General features: G+C 50.0%; 1 protein-coding gene across 1 annotated transcript in view; it reads left to right on the forward strand.

The window, feature by feature from the left end:
* The first annotated feature begins 10,183 nt into the window (after nt 1-10,183).
* The window catches only part of TPST1 (tyrosylprotein sulfotransferase 1), a 42,918-nt gene continuing 39,279 nt past the window's right edge, over nt 10,184-13,822 (forward strand). Inside the window, exon 1 of the mRNA XM_075032601.1 lies at nt 10,184-10,330. The gene's annotated coding sequence lies outside the window, so the exon portion shown is untranslated. The remainder of the gene's footprint in view (nt 10,331-13,822) is intronic.

The raw sequence follows: 13,822 nt of genomic DNA on the forward strand, positions 1-13,822 counted from the left end.
TATCTGACTTTTTTTCCCCTGCTTCTGTCATGGTTTTATTTTGTGTGTTTATGCAAAGAATTTGCGCTTTCTGAGCTTTAGTTGTGCTGTATATGAAAGGGAGTGATAACTTCCAGCGTGTGGGGGATTTATGATACGCATTTCCATGGTATTTTAAGCTTCTTTGATGTTTGGAGAGGAAAGGAAATTATTGGCAAACATATTTGTTATCTCTCAGAGATAATTTATCTAATATTAAATGCATTCCAAGGCTGGAGACTAAAGGTTGGTTTTGACTGGGTAAGTGTAGTATTAGAGGGGGAAAGTCCTTGGTGGGTTTTGTGATACATCAATATATATTTTTCTCTCTAAATGTGCAACAAAACAAAAGAGATAAGTAGATCATATCACAGAATGACATGCAGTTAATCTTAAAATGAGCATTTTTACTCTTAGCAGTCATGGATGTTGTTTGACATGCTGTGGCCTTGGGCTGCGTTTACATTTTTTATCTGTCTTTTTCTAAAATTAAGTTGTTGAAGCATGTTCTAAACTTATGAAAAGCAGATGGAACCAGATTGCAAGTATCTTTAGCCAGCAAGAATATTTTAACAGATCTCTGAAGTTGGATGTTCCGTCTTGGGAATTGCTGATTTGTTATCATAATGGATTTTTGCCAGCATCCATGTTGTCTTCTGTTGTATGCTGTTGTACAAGATACAAGAACTTGTTCACTTGCTATTGTATTTAACCTTTTTATCAAAATCAATCCCAGATGGATACATATATTAAACTTGTGCAAATGCATGGATAGCTTTTTCAGTCTCAATTAAGGTACGTAAACTATAATTTCCCTAAAAATGCAGTACTAAGTAACATTTGAAGGGATCTGGGATTTTGACATCTGCATTACATCAAGAAATCATTTTTAAATCTACTGTCTGTGCTCTCTGACTGTGTAAGTACAGGTGAGGAATGACTCTGGCTCTGAGAGCAAGTTTCACGTTATGGTGTTTACTCTTGGGTGTGTTCTTTGGAAACCCGAGACTCAGAAATGCTTTATGGAAAGCAAATGTCATCTTGCTTACATGATACCATTTTTCCAGTGTCCTATATATTCCATAAAACATCGGCCTGTCTCCCAAGGCTACTTTCTGTTTTCTTAACTAATCAGTTACCTAACACAGTAAATGTACCCTGCTAGCTCTTTTGAAGGAGAGAAGACGGTGTGAAGAGAGTGGCCCCCTGGTGCGTCGCGGGTACAAGAAAGCGTACGTGCATATTGAGCACTTAAAAGCTCAGTCTTTAGTTTTGAGAAGAAAAGGGCAGAGTACTCAGCACTTCCTGAATATTTAAGAAGTTCGTATTATTTTTAGCTTTCTCATTTCTTGCGTGTTACTTTTATTTTGTATCGCGTGTTTGGGTCTTGGCAGGTTGACAGCTCTGGTTATGGCAGCCCTTGTGCCCTCGGCGCTGCTCTGGGAGAAGGGGGGAACAAGCTGCCAGAATTTACCTGAGGTTTCAAGCTGTTTGTGAGGTGTCGTGGCTTCTCTTTTCATAAATTTAAGCCCAAGAAGGACAGCTCTCCTTAGGGTTGTTTGGCAGTCCTCGCTGGAAAAGTTTTATTAGCAAGAAGCTTTGTTTTATGCCGCTCCTACCTGGCTGTGCTCTGGTGCTGGGAAAGGGAAATGGGTACATTGGAAACGGATATCCGCAGGGAATTTTGTAGAAGATACAGGAAATCCCTACCGAGGAGCTGAGCAGCTTTGGTGGTGGTCACACCGTGCCAGGGCTGTGTGTAAGGCTGTTACCCACCACTGAAATGCAGAATTTGATGAGCTCTCCTTTTCTTGCAGGGAGCAAAATGCATTTTGTTTGTATTTGTGTGGCATATTTACTAGACAAAGGTGTGCAGTCTTAATTAGAAAAAGCAAACCCCCAAATTTGGGAGTTTTGCTTTTCTTCTGAAGCAGGTTTTCTTTTGGGCAGGTTTTTTTCTGAAGCATGTCTTTAAACAACATTGTAGTAGAACATTGAAATGGCTTTCAAGCCTAATGCGTTGGTGTGCTGAAAGGGTTAAATAACATCTACAGTGTCTTGAGGTTTAAAAGTGTTTATGCAAATATTTTTTAAAAGGTCCTGTCATAAACAGTTCTGTAGGTAACTTTTTATTTACTAACATCTCCACCAGTCATAGACAAGCTATTGCTTTTGAAGTCTACCAAACCGGGCCAATTTACACCGGTAGAGAATCATTCCCTAAAATAATTAACCAGTCACATCACGATACAGCGTCAGGGGTGGATGTCTGCAGCTGCTGTAATCCTAGCAGACCCCTGACACATGAAGAATAATCAAACTGGATGTATTTTGAAACTGTCATACCTTAGAAGAAATAAAGTCAAGAAATTTAACTAGAACACAGCTTAGTTGTTGCAGACTGAAGTCAGCGTGTGCCCTGGAGCAAATTCCTGCTGGTCCCAGAGATGTCTCGCAGGCTGCGCTCAGAGGGAGCGGGGTGAGCTGCAGGCTGCCTAATCCGTATTTTGCTCTTTGTCCTGTTGGAAATGTGTGTTTCTCCCAACCCATAGTTGAAGGGGGAAGACCTGGTTGACCCTGCTTGAGCGGGGGAGTTGGACTAGGTGATGTCCAGAGCTCCTGTCCAACCTCAGTCTTTCTGTCAGTCTGCTTTCCCTTCCTCCCGCTGCGGACTCGGGATGTTTTCGCTTGCTCGCTCAGCGCAGAGGCAAAGGCTGCTTTCGTTAAGAGCTGAGACGCAGCAGACTGAGGGGTTTTCTCCCTTCTCCACCTTTCCGTCCATGCCTGGTGCAGCGTGGCCCCTTCGCGAGTGGGTGCCTGGGGCTCTGGCACAGTGCAGATGCTTTATTTCTGGGATGTTGACAGAGAGAAGGGGATGGTCTTGCAAGGATCGCAGCAGGATTTTGCGTTGTGCCAGTGGTTTCATCAGTTGCTTGAGCCTGAAATCGGAGTTTAGGAAGTTGCTCGGCATTAGCAGCGTGTCCTGCACATTGCAGCTACGATAGTGAGTTGAGTCTGTTCCAAAAGAGGCTCCTTTGGTATGAAGGATGTGTCCCAGGATGCTGCTGGGATAAGATGGTGTTTCAGTGTGATCTTAATCACCGTTTTCTCTTGAGTTTTGCTTAATGTTACTCCACGGGCCAAATTAATCCGTAGTGCCTCTCCACTGCCTTAAATTTGGCCCGAAATACAGAACCATTCACTCGCTCATGCTGGCTGTGCTCGGCCCCTCTGAGTCAAGCCAGGGCTGAATTAACCCAACCCAAAATGGGATTGTTCTGGATCAAATTTTTCTGTATTGCATTTTCTATGACTAAACTTTTTATTGCCTCTGCCTCCCTGGGGGGGCAGCTTTTTGCCACGACAATTTGCGAACGAACGGCATGTTCTGATTCCCAGAAAATGCTTCGCTTCCTAGGCATGAAATCCACTTCCCTGTGTTTGGACACGGGCTTCAAAAGCGTCGGTCTCAACTGGGAGCTACTGCTTGGTGTTCAAGTGACTTCTGAAACGCTTTGGGCTTTGGCAGGGGGAAGGGGAGTCGGGGGAGCCTGTGTGCACCTCAGCCTGGCTGAGCTGGGGCTTTCCCCACTTTTCTTTCTTCCTTTTCCATCTGCTACCCATAACAGGCCTTTTCCAGCCTGTTCCTGGTACCAGCTCCCAGAGCGAAGGGGATGCCAGGCTGTTTCAAAAGATGTACTGCAGAAGGAGCATGAAGATGATCTTGTGTGCCTGAAAACTTGGGGGTTTTTGCAACTGTACCCAGTTGGTCTAAATAACAGATAGCTTCTCGCCCCACGAGCTTTGCCTCACTGATAAAAACGTCTGTGGTTATGAAATATTCCTGGGAATTGAGGAGGACTCATGGAAATATCTCGGCTGACTCCTCTCCGGCGCAGGCAGGCGATGATCACAAGTTAACCACCCAGCAGGCACCAGCAGCTGCTGCTTCATGCTCTGACCCACAAAAATAAAGCCTTACATTTAAATCCGAGTGACAACTATTGTCCTTTTAGGATGACAGAGTGACCAGGCAGGCACTAATACTCAGCTCCTGCGGTTCCCGAAGGTCAGTTCTTTGTCCTTAGAGATTTATTTCCATTCCCACAGATGAGCAGCGTGGAGCAGCGCTGGGTCGCGAGGTGCAGGTGGGGAGGGGATTGCATCGCAGCGTCGGCGTTTGCCACCTCGAGAGCTTTCTGTTGGGTCTCCACCACCACCCGATCACCAAAAGGAGAGGAGATTTAGCGTAGTGCCTTTGGAGCTGGACTCAGCCAGCAAATGCCAGCTCTGCTACAGGCCTGTGGCCTCGGGGAAGTTGCTTCTTTTCTCTCTGCCTTGATTTCTTCTTTGACCAAAGGGCGTTATTTTTGACCCCAAAGCTCTCGGGACCCCGAGGTGAGCGATCGGCTGGGCTTGCAGCGAGCCTGACACCAGGAGCGCTGCCCAAGAGCTTTTTAACGTTTTTGTGCATCCTGACGGATAAAGGAGAAAAGCCTTTTGTACTAACAACTAGGAGCTGATGAGGAGGCTGCAGCCTTCGGCTTTCCCCGCGCTTTGAGACCAGCGTGCGGGTGTCCACGATGCGCTGCCGGGGCGGCTGCAGCCGCAGCGGTGCCGCTGTGACCGTGGTCCCGTCCTTCTGGGCACACGGGTGTCTGTCCCGTCCCGCTCGCGGGCTCTGCTCCCAGCTGGGGCTGTCCCCTTCCCGCGGCAGTCCCGACGCGACCACGTACTTGGATAGCTGCGGTGAACGCTTGGAAGTCGTTCGTTACGGCGAGTCGAGTTAGGAATTTCGTAGGGCGAGGAGTTGCCAGGCATCACAGCCTTTTGCGCCCCTGGGAATTACCCCACCGCGAAGGCATGTCCTGCATGCGCCGCACATCGTTCCCATCGCTTGTAGCAGAGGTAACGGGGAGCTGAACTGTGTGATGAAATGACTTTCTAATGAAAACATCTGTGCTCTTGAATTGGGCACAAGATCAAGTCTGAGGATGGGGCCGAGCCATGAAGCCGAAGGAAAGCGTTCCCTTGCGGGTGGGCTGCCAAGCGCTGGCGTGTCGGCGTCACGGGGCTGGTGGCCGTGTCCCCTTCAGCAGGGGAAAGTCGTGCTTTCCCGAGAAGCAGTTCATTTAATTTATTTAATGGCAATCAGAGGGTCATGTTTATGCAGGAAACCTAAATTACGCAGGTTCCTCTTGTGCTTAAAATGCAATTGTGGGAGCAGATCCTGAGCTGGCACACATGGACGTTGCTCTCCTGATTTCAGTGGCATGACAGCAACATGTGCAGGACCATCCCGTGCCTCAAGGAAAATGTGGAGAGGGCGGCACTTGGTGTCATCCCAGCGAGAGAGTTTGCAAAGGGTGACTCGGGGACACCAAAACCAGCCTTTCTGCATCAGTGAGGTGTTGGTAGGGAAGACCCGATTTGTGTCCCAAAGTGACCGCAGTGGTAGAGCTGATGTTGGGGACATGGGCAGGGAGCAGGCAGCTGGCAAGCCACCAAGAGCTGAATGAGCAGTGAGTACCAAAATGAGCATCGTATCTCTTCCTTGCCTGTGAGAGCGATGTCTTCATCTGGGCGGTGAGATCCTGCCCTGAGGACACTGGTTCCTCACCACCAGCTTGATAACCCAACGTTCCCAATGCTGTACTGAGATCAGGGACTGGGATCCCTGTTCCTGGGTGAGGTCCTGTAAAAGGGGAAGGGGCTTGGGGCAAGGCAGGCAGGGAACTGGTTGTCCTTGGGTTGTTAAAACTCTTTAAAATATTTCAACAGCAGCTTGGATCCATCCAACCCCCCCCTCGCCCCCCGACAAGCCCAGGGAATTCTCTAAAGAAGCCCAAAGTACCCTTTAAAACCACAAGTGATATTTTATAACCTTCCCGGAGAGAGGAAGGTCATGTTAGCCCCCTTTCCAAAGGGCTGCTATGGAGGCCCAGTTTGGGATCCAGCCAGCATCCTGGAGGGAGTTGATGGCAGCGTTGTTTAGGTTGGAGCTGCCCAAGACGTTGACAGAGAAAATATTTTCTGTTCCCACAGAAAAAAAATTCTGCTGCAAAGTTTTTATTGAGCAAAAAGAAACGCTTGTGCTGAAAAAATCAGAGCTGCAGCCAAAGCACAACTAAAATGCAGCAAGCACTTAGGAAACATTTAAGCCCCAAGAACTTTTGCTTGCCATGAGCAAGAGTCTCCCCGCACATGTTGCTTAAATTGATTTCCCTCTGTATTAAGGATCTTTATTTTATTAACTTCAGTGTTTATAAAAGCAACCATCAAAGGTAGCTGAGATGCTGTTAAACTTTAAAGATAATTAAAGTAAAGCTGCCCTGAGAACCAGCCAAATAGGGCGAGAGAACATCTGAGAAAAGATGGGAAAGCCAAAAAATCATTGGGAAGGACTTGATGCAAATAGTGAAACTGGGAAGGGAGTTGCAGGGAGGGCTCGGGGATGCTGCAGACAGTCCCACCGGGGCTGAGTGCCCAATGGGAGCTGTGGCTGCGCTGGCTGGTACACGGGGGATTAAAAAGCATCCTCCAAACGGCTCTCACCAGCGTCTGTGCCACATCCAGCCTGGGGAGGCAGATGGGTGACGCTTCACGGGAGCACCCAGCCGGTGCTGGAGGTGGCTGGCGAGGCAGTGCCCGGGTGCAGGAGGGTGGCAGTGGTGGCACCAGTGCCTTCGGTCACCTCGGATGAACTTCGGCACCGGGTGTGAGGGCTCGCCGTGCCACTGGGGTTTAAAGCCCTTGTTTGTGAATCCCACCGCTTGTCCTCCTTCTAATGGGCAGCTTCACTGCCCGTTAGTGCAATTAGCGCTTGGCCCCGCCAGGCTCCCGCTCGGTGCCCTGCTGAGCTGCGAGAGAGAAGCTGGCGGGAATCACCCAACCTTTTTCTTTTATGGGGCCAGGCAGAAACTTCATTGTTCATTTTTAGGAAAAAAAAAAAAAACAGGAAGAAGAAAAAACCCCACCAAACCCAGCTATTTTCTTGAAAAGCCCTCTACGTCTCACCCCAAAAAATCATGGATGCCCCATCGCTTCCCAACCAGTTGTGGCTGCAGGGTGGTGATGTCTAACGTGAGCCAGGGCAGCGGTGGGGCCGTGGAGTGGGGCCGTGGAGTGGGGCTTTAACCTGGGATATCAGCACAGGGGGGACAGGGATGAGCTCAAACCATCGGTCCTAGCTGGAAACGAGTAACCAGGTGTCTTTGCTGCTGCTCTCGTTGGCGTTGGGTTGCTGCAGCACATTGGGGACCTGGTATGTTTGTGTTTCTGCAACAGGGCGATTCCTCCTGCTGGGTTTGCTTTTTATGCACTGGCTGGCTTTTTCCTCTTAAAAGATACGGAATTAAAATACACGTCGGCTGCTGCTCCTGGAGCTCGGGGCATTTTTGCAGGTCCTCTGGAGCGTTTGCTCTGCCGTGCTCTCACAGCGGAGGAGCCGGCGGAGGAGCGGTTTCTCACTGGGTTCTGTCCTGGCCTCAGTCTCTGACCCCTGCGGTGCTTATGTGAAATTAAGAGTAAAGGTTTACCCAGAGATTTGCTAGCCCAGAGGTTTCCATGATGGGGTCGGGGTGCTGGATGAGGTCAGCCATCCCCTGAGCGGCCGATGCCTCGATGAACCCAACCTGTTCCCCCGGCGATGGGCTGCGGGGTCTGCAAAGCATCGGGGGGGGCAGAGAAGGGCACGTTAAACCCCAGATTACCCCCGCTGCCCCGGCTGTGCTCTGGCCAAGGAGAGCTTTGCCCAGCCACAAGCCCTCGGGACTCCTCCGGGATAAACCACCCCCTTCACCCCAAGCGCTCGCCCTTCGCTCCTCGGCACCAAAACTGGCGGCTGCCTCGGGGCGGCTGGGCTCCTCTGTCGCAGGATGTCGGTTCGGGGAGCAAATCCCTTTTGTTACAGACCAGACACCGTCAAGAAAAAGGCATCCAAAAATAGAAAGTCTGAGCTGTTGAAATTATCCAGCTCAGTGGTGAGCATGCGGGGGTTGCTCTCCCAGCTCTTCCCACACTTTAGATATGCATATATTTATATATATATAGGGAAAGTGAACCCCTGGAGACATTCTAGAGGCTTTAAAAAATGTGCTCTGTTGGACTAGAGATATTTTTGCCAGGTCTAAAAGGACCCTCAAGTTTTTTGCTCCGCGTGCTGCCTGTCAAGGAGGGAGGGTATCAGCTGGGATGAACCCGGGGTATTTTATCGGCAGTTGTGGTTCAAGCATCTGCTCTTGCACTGGGCTGAAAGGGCTTGTCGCCTGAGTCAAATTGCTATTTTTTTTGTTAACTAGATGCATTCAGTTATCTGACTGCCCCGGGACAGGACAGCGATACACAGCAATACGTGGTGAGCTCTGAAATGCCGCAGGTGGGCAGAAAGCAGGTGAGGTTTGGGGGAAACGTGCAGGACAAGCACCTTGATGTCTCTGCAAGTGGCATCCCAGTCCTCATCCTGATGCATTGGGCACCTGGTGTCCCTTGTCCCATGGGGAAAGCGGTTGGTGCCACCACAACGGGACTTGCCTTCCCGTGCACTTGGCTGAGCCCCGTTCCCCCATCCCAGGCCGGCTCTGGTCCAGCCCCTTCCCAGCCTCACCGGCTGCAGCATGAAATTTCAATCTGCTGCATATCATTTCAAGACACGATTGCATTTTTTTTTTATACTCTTCAAATTCATCTGCAAAGGTTTGGTGGTTTGGGGGTTTTTTTTCCCCTTTTGCGTTGTTCATCAATTTTCTTAGAAAACACCACGGCAAGGCAGCACGAAGGCTTCCTCGGGGTGCAGCGGCCGGGAGGGAAGGAAAAGAAAGTGCCAAAAACACCCACTCAAAACCTAACAGGATCCAACTGCTTCCTCCCAGCAGGTTTGCTCCTGCATCACCCACCAAAACCCATAAAACCCCCCAAACGCTGCTGCTCTCAGCTGCCCACACCGCAGCATCCCTGAGCGGGCCGGGGGTGGAAACGAGTTGCTTCAGGCCAATTTAAACATTTTCCCTTTTCCTGTGCGACGTCCTGCCCCCAGGCGTGGGTTCAGCGGGAAGTTGCCTCTTTCCCAGTCCTGTGGGGCTGCTCCGAGTGGGACGGGACCCCCCTGCCCGTGTGTCACCGCCTCGGGGGAGACCCCAGCGGTTGAAGCAACCGGAGAAGGCGTCTTGAATGCCACCGGTGTCGCTCTGGGAATTGGCCCTAAAATGCTCCTCGTGCTCCAAAAAGCTGGAGGGCATCCATGCGTAACTCATCCCTGCACAGCGCTGGGGTCGTCCCATCCGTGCCAAGTGCCCGCAGCGGGATCGTTGCTGCCCCAGCTTGGAAACCACCGGGTTTGGTGGGATGAGATGGGATGCTGCTGGAGCCCCGGCCCCGCAGCCGTGTGTTGGGGAAGAAATGCCCGGGGCAAGGACCGCAGCTGGCATCAGCCCCGTGCGGGGCAGGTTTTGCCCTAACTCTGCCTTCTGTCCCAGGTCACTTCACCGCCCGCAGCATCTCGCTGGGTTCCATCGGGGCAACGGAGAGCGAGGTCCGACCACGGGCTCCAGCTCATCTCTAGTGCCCAAAAACCGAGAAAGCCTGTGATTCACCCCAAAAACCTATGACTGACTCTACAAACGCTGCTTCTTCATGCTCAAACCTCCAAATGTTGCTTCTTCCTCTTTGGACTCTGGGTTTTGAGCTTTTTGCAGCCTTTTTCCCAGCTGTTCTGCAGCTCCGGGAGCTGGAGCCTTCCCTCCGGTGCCAGCGGAGCTGGTTGGATCAGGCCAGGAGCAGAATCTCCGAGGAAAACCATCAATATTGGGAGAGTGGGGATGAAGCAGGGAGCTGGCGGGAGGGGAGGGAGAGACGGAGGGAGGCTGGGGGTTCTGCGTTTTTTGCCGGGGCCTCAGCAGAGCTCAATAGTTAATCATTAAAATATGCTTATACGTAACTAATCTCTGCAGGACAATGAACTGAGAAATTATTTAACGCAATTTAAATGGGTCATAGTAGTCACTAAAATAAGCGTGCCTTGAGCCAATGGGAGCTATCAGGCTCCTATAAAAGCGGGTGGGGAAGAAATAGCAGCTGGTGGGAAGAGATCACCAAAGACCCGATGTGTGTCCTCAGCCGCCTTTCGACTTGCAGAGATCCTCCCCATCTGCCTAAAATCAGGCTCCAGCTCCGGGCCGAGCCTTTCTTCAAATATTGGTGATCCCTTCGGCAGTCAGTGGCTGCGGTGGGAAGGTCGGGGTCTGCCCGGAGCTGGCACTCGCTGCCACTCAGCACTGCTGATGGGGACCAGGATCATCTCTTTAAGTCTAAAAAGGTGAAATTCGGCAGCGCCGTGAGTTGGGGGTTGCGTCGCTCGGGTCGGGGGGTGAGCGGGATGCTCTTCCATGAGGTGGGTCAGACACGGGGCAGTGGCTGGTTTTGGTGAAACCCCATTTGGGTTTGCGGTTTTGGAGATGTGATGGTGTTAGCAGCATTATCACGGAGTTATCCTACGGGCACACGCAGCACTGCGCGGGCGCTGCTGATGGGGTTTTGCAGCAGCTCTATAAGGGGGAAAAATTAACAGAAATGGATTTTAGTGGACTTTAATTAGCCTGTGAGAGGGATTACAACAGCCGGGTGGTTTGTGAGCTGACCCCAATGGCTGTCTTAAGTCGTGTCCTCCTGCAATCTCGGCGCTTGGTTCCCAGCCTTCCCACCACCGTGTTTCGGCTTTATCTCTGGTATCATTTGCAGCCCCACGGGAGCGATGCACTGGGCACCATCGGTGAGCGCGGCTGAGACCCTCCAGCGTAGCACTGACCATGGCTGGGGTGAGAACGTATCTGCTGGAGGGAGAAGTGACACTGAGCTTTCTGCCAGCCTTGTTGTCTGCCTTAAAATACCCCAAAGAGGTGTTAAGTGCAGTTATTTGTAGCTCCACGGTACAGACATTTACTGCTGCACGATGCACGCCGCTGCCCTTTCTGCCAGTCCTTAGATAAGCAGTAAATCCCAACATCTCCAGATATCAGTTTCATCCTGCTACTTGTTTTTTCTCCAGTCTTTTAGCTTAATAGTATTTCATCTGTCTCTTTTTGTGACTTTTCTGTCTTTTGTCCAATTTTAAGTCATACACAGTTGATTTATACCAAACCCCACATGACACGAAAACAGCTTTCAGCTCCCTTTTCCCTGCTTGCAAATAAGCAAATGGGTGCAAGGACTTTCGGAGGTAATTGTCGCTGCACCGGCCAGCTGCTCTCTGACCCAGAAAAGAAAGAGCACAGCCTGTTTCCTGTTAAATTTTGCTGGTCGCATTGATTTACATTGTTTGTCTCGTGTTTTATGGCTTCCAAGCTGATGTTGCATTAAGCTGGCTGGAGTTTAGGCAAGAAATCAAATGCAGACACTGGCAGGCTTCCCCAAATGCATTCATGAGGGTTGATCACATAGTCACATTTTCTTAGTCACCAGAGGAGAAATAGCAGCACTGCCTTGCTTGCATCCTGGCCGGTTTGCATCGATGCAGTGCTGGTAAAAGGCACTTGTCAGACAATTTTGGAAATTCAAATTGTGGGGCAATGCAGGTGGCGGAGGGGCTGCGTCCCCCTGTGCCATGGCTGGGCACTCCTCCTGCCGCCGGAGCGGTGGCTTGGTGGCCATGGGCCATCTCCTGTCTTTATCTTGACCCAGGAGCTTTTTTTTTTCATCTTATATTCTTCCCAGTCCTGTTGAGGAGAGGAGTGAGAGAGCAGCTGGGTAGGCGCATGGCAGCCAGCCAAGGGCACTCCACCAAAACCAATGACCGGGGCAGAAATTCGTGTATATAAAAATATGTATGTGCATCTAGAATCATAGTATACCTCAAGCTGGAAGGGACCCAAAAGGATCATCGAGTCCAACTCCCTGCTCCTGGCAGACCTACCTAAAACTAAACCATATGACTAAGCGCATCGTCGAGATGTTCCTTGAACTCTGACAGGTTTGGTGCCATCACCACTTCTATCAAGTAACTAGTGATAGGACGAGAGGAAATGGCCTCAAGTTGAGCCAGGGGAGGTTTAGATTGGATATTAGGAAAAATTTCCTTACTGAAAGGGTTGTCAGGCATTGGAACAGGCTGCCCAGGGAAGTGGTGGAGTCGCTATCCCTGGAGGTGTTCAAAAAATGTGTAGATGTGGCACTTAGGACATGGTTTAATGGGCATGGTGGTGTTGGATTGATGGTTGGACTCGATGATCTTAAAGGTCTTTTCCAACCTAAACGATTGTATGTTTCTATGATTCCCTGCAGAGCCTCTTCCCGCGTATGTATATGCATTATATACATATATAAATGCATTTTAGGCAAAGCAGGATGAGTTTCTCACGTCCTTGCGCAGGGCATTCCATTGGGACTCGGTGCAGATAAATGGGACGGAGTATTGCTGCTGCTGGGGGTGGTGGGGAGGAGAGAGCTGCCTTTTGTCCCAGGCCGGCATGGGGACGGCGTTCATACGGGCACGGCCGATTTGAGGTGGCACGTTGCAGATCTGGGTCCCTGATGATTTGCTACTGTCGTCCTTGCTGGCTCTCAGCAAGTCTGTGCAATGAGCTGTGGATATGTCCACTAAAAAAAAAAACAACAAACAACCCACCCCAAACCAACTGCTTTCCATCCGTCTCGGGTTAGTCAGAGGTTATCTGCAGAGCAAGGCAGGGATTTCTGCCCAAAGGAACCCCAAGTATTTGGAATCAAAAGCCCTGATCTAAGGGCAAAAGCTTCTTGCTGGCCACACGAGTGAAGAAAGTTTCTTATTTTGTTTTACAAGCGTCAGCAGCATGTTGGCTGGGGAGTTTCTGGCAGAGAAAGTCTCGTTTTTTCTTTAGGAAAAAAAGAAATAGAATATTCCTGTAGGATTGAATGTGAAAGACTGCGCAGAAGCTAGTATTAGGGAATGCACCTACAGAATTCGGCAGGTTTCTGTGGCAATAGGTCAAACGGCATTTAGCATTCGCTGTAAATCCTCTATTTATGTGCGTGTATTTGGAAATCACGGAGAAGCCGTGGGGGGGGTGTTGGATGCAGGATGGGCTGAGTGAATTCTGATTTTGCCATTTCTGTTCCCTCTCTCTCCATTGCAGTCTGGAAAATTGACGTGTCGATGGCTCGTCTCTTTTATTGATTCAAAAGTACTATGGCGGGAAGATGGGTTCATTATTTGCCTCTGGTGGTGCAATTTTGGTTTTAGGAAAAAAAAAAGAGATGGTTTCTTTTTGTGCCTCAGGTTTTTCGCATAAAGGGCCAAAGCTTCAGTAGATGATGTCTTTCGTGCATTTTATTCTTCTCTGCACTGCATTTTTAATTTAACATCTGTTTTATAGTTGAGGGGGATATTATCCGGTGGTTAGAGCCGGGTCGGGGAGAAAGAAGGTCTGGATTTTGTAGCTTGTCTACCGTGAATTCATAGTTTCATATAGGCCATTTTTGGTGGGTGCAGATTTCAGCCGTCTTCACGCCCTCAGGTTCTCTCCGCCTGGGTCTCACCTCTCCCATCACCTCTCTAACAAAGGTCCCTCCTCTATTTTCAATTTTGGCTGTTTCCCTCCCTGTAGCAAACCCAGCAGCGTCTCAGCGAGCCCAGAGAAAGCATTAAATGCCGCGTTCCCATTTCGAAAGGCCGCCGTAAAAATAAATGATTGATGGAAACCAAACAAGAAGAGGGAGCTCTGCAGAAGGTACCGCTCCTCCCTCCCCTGTTTACTGTTCTCCCAGACTTTGGCCCCGGGGGCTCAGGCTTCACCCGTTTTACAACGTGCCTCGCTCAAGACCTGATGATACAGCC

This window comes from Buteo buteo, chromosome 7, assembly GCF_964188355.1.
Source record: "Buteo buteo chromosome 7, bButBut1.hap1.1, whole genome shotgun sequence".
Classification (NCBI taxonomy): Eukaryota; Metazoa; Chordata; class Aves; order Accipitriformes; family Accipitridae; genus Buteo; species Buteo buteo.